We start from the raw sequence: 2,553 nt of genomic DNA on the forward strand, positions 1-2,553 counted from the left end.
GACGCCTCTGGGTAGGGGCCGCGGCGGCCGCAGACGCCGCAGCGACGGGGGACCGGCCACCGTTCCCAAGCTCGCTGCAGCTACTGTCCGGGAAGCGGACCCACCCCGAGAGTCGGGTCGGCCAGGCGGGGCTGGGGGCGAGGCGGGGCACTGACGTCACCTCCCCTCCCCCACCTCACCGCGAGGGAGGGAGTGGGGGAAAGAGGCTGCGATCCGCCGCAGCTCCCGGCCGCTACTCCTAAAGTCGGCGGCTGGCTGCCCGGACAAGTCCAGACAAACTTGGCTTCTCGTCGGCCCTCTTTCTAGCCCTCGCGCACTGGATCTCGCTTCCTTTTGGTGCTCAAGTTTCGCCTACGACGGAAGCTTCCCGAGATGCCACCACCTGGGTCCTGGTGGCACGGACGTATCCCACGCTGGTTGGGGACATGCTGAAGATCGCAGGGAGGCAAAGTTGGTACTTCAGACGCGGCTTTTAATAAATATCCACACCACTTGGGGATTACGGAGCTGCCGAGGACTTTAAAGCACCGACGTGGCGGCTGGACCGGTGAGTTCATTGTGGAGTGCGGTCCGTTCGTATTTAAGTTTAAATGTAAATGAAATCTCCTCGGGGTCTTTGGCTCTGAGCTAGTGCATGAAGCGTGAGCATCCTGCAGACTGGCGGCCCGGCGCGTTGCGCACCCCTTTGGACTGTGCGGCTCGGGGATGGAATATCTGTATACCTAGGTTTGGGAATTCACGAAATTCGTACTGAGCGCGGGTTCAAAAGAACTTGAGAAGCGCTGCTGCTTGTACATTATTCTGAGTGTAACTTATTACAGAAATGGTGCCCTGGGAGGGAGCAGCGCGGGCCGCGTGATCTGCAGGGGCGCAGCGCCCTCTAGCCCGGGCACCCGGCAAGGCGCGCGCTCCGCGCCTGCTTCCGCACGGTCGGCGAACTTGGACCTGCCCTGTGCTCCTGGGACTTGGGCGTGAGCTCTGTCGCTGCCACCCAGCCTTAACCGAACACTCGCTTTGGCCGATTCTTTATCTAGTTTCCAAATGCCAGCTGGAATGGAATGAATGCAGAGGAGGAAGGCGTTTTTGTTTTCGGAAACCCTTCTCCTGCCCCTGATTTCCACTATCTCCTGCCCTTGATTTCCACGATCTGGACAGGGTTAGGGAGGATCGAATATTGTAAGGCTAAACGTGAACAAAATTTTTCGCTTATGTTGATACTTCGATGGTAGCAAAAACCACCTCTATTTCGCCTTCTTGGGACTGAAGGATCAGTAAAAACGTGGCGGTGCTGGAGTCTGAAATCTCCATCTCTGGCTCTCGACTGTTCCTGTGGCGAAAAAGTGCAACTTCTTCCTGGCAGTTAGGTTTCTCATTGAGCCCCGAATATCGGGATTCCCAAACAGATGTTTTAGCCTGAGTAAGCGTTATTTATTGACAACGATCATTTTATACGGGAATTATTTTGTTCCTTTTAAGAAAATCAGTGATATTTTACGTTACCGGCTGGTATCTTTTTACTTTTTACAGTTCTAACTCCTCTACCTCATTCCCCCGTCGACAACCTCCCCACCTCCTCCCACCCTGTCTCCCCTCCCCCGTCCCCCAACAAACTGTAGACGTTCTTGGCGTGGTTCTGTTCTCTTGGGAGTTAGAATTCGAATAGAGGCACAAACTGTTTGAGCTTGGAGATCCCCTTTGGAGGTATTCCATGTATGAAATTGACCTGTAACTCCAAAAGCATTTTGCACAATTATGGTCGTAGCCAAGAATTTGTATGATGGTGCCTGTGTTTGCTGGGTGTGTGAATCTGTGTGTATTCTAAATAGTGCAGACACTACAGCACCGTCTTAATGCTACATACAGATCAACACACTTATTCTGCAGGCATTATTTTTCCTTACCAGCCATAACCTGCTAGACACCTCATTTTTTTTTCCTATAACCTTCTTTTAAGATGGTTGTAAGAGAATACTACATTAACTGAACCAAAGAAATCCTCTTTACCCAAACTCCCTCGTCTTCATCTACTTTGCAGTTCCTCTTACAGCCCCCTCGACCAGTTCCAGGGAAATCAGATCTCTTTGTCCTCCCAGTGTTAAAATGTTCGAGCCCCACAAACTTTTCGAGGTCGTATCCCCTCTCTTCTTCGGGCTGTTACCCAACGCCTGGGAACATTCCGGGCTTCGGCTGAGTCTCCACTGCACTGAGCTCGCGTCCTGGAGCTTTGCCCGCGCCGATCTTGGGCTCCCAGCCCAGGACGCCGGGATTGCGCGCTCGGGCGACCTGGGGGGGTGGGGAGGGGGAGTTCCAGCAGAGGGGAGTTTGCACACCAAGGGCTTCTCCTTCTCCCAAGGGACCTTGAAGTTTCGCGTTGACTCAATTCAGTTTGTCTAGAGTGGACTTACCGGCCAGGAAAGCCCACGAGGCGGCACCGCTCGCTGCCTTTTGTCCCACAAACCTGGGAGATAGGGCCGGGAGGGGAGGTAAGAGGGGTTCCCCCTTGGGAGGCCGGCGTTGGGCTCCTAACCCGGCTCGGAGAGGTTCCGGGGCCTA

The 2,553-nt window shown here is 54.3% G+C and overlaps 1 protein-coding gene across 1 annotated transcript in view; it reads left to right on the forward strand.

Moving 5' to 3' along the window:
• Positions 1 to 208: 208 nt before the first annotated feature.
• Positions 209 to 2,553, forward strand: part of FAT1 (FAT atypical cadherin 1) — a 114,932-nt gene continuing 112,587 nt past the window's right edge. Inside the window, exon 1 of the mRNA XM_012724933.1 lies at positions 209 to 547. The gene's annotated coding sequence lies outside the window, so the exon portion shown is untranslated. The remainder of the gene's footprint in view (positions 548 to 2,553) is intronic.

The sequence above is a fragment of the Condylura cristata genome, unplaced genomic scaffold (assembly GCF_000260355.1).
Source record: "Condylura cristata isolate star-nosed mole 26May11 unplaced genomic scaffold, ConCri1.0 scaffold00014, whole genome shotgun sequence".
Lineage (NCBI taxonomy): Eukaryota > Metazoa > Chordata > Mammalia > Eulipotyphla > Talpidae > Condylura > Condylura cristata.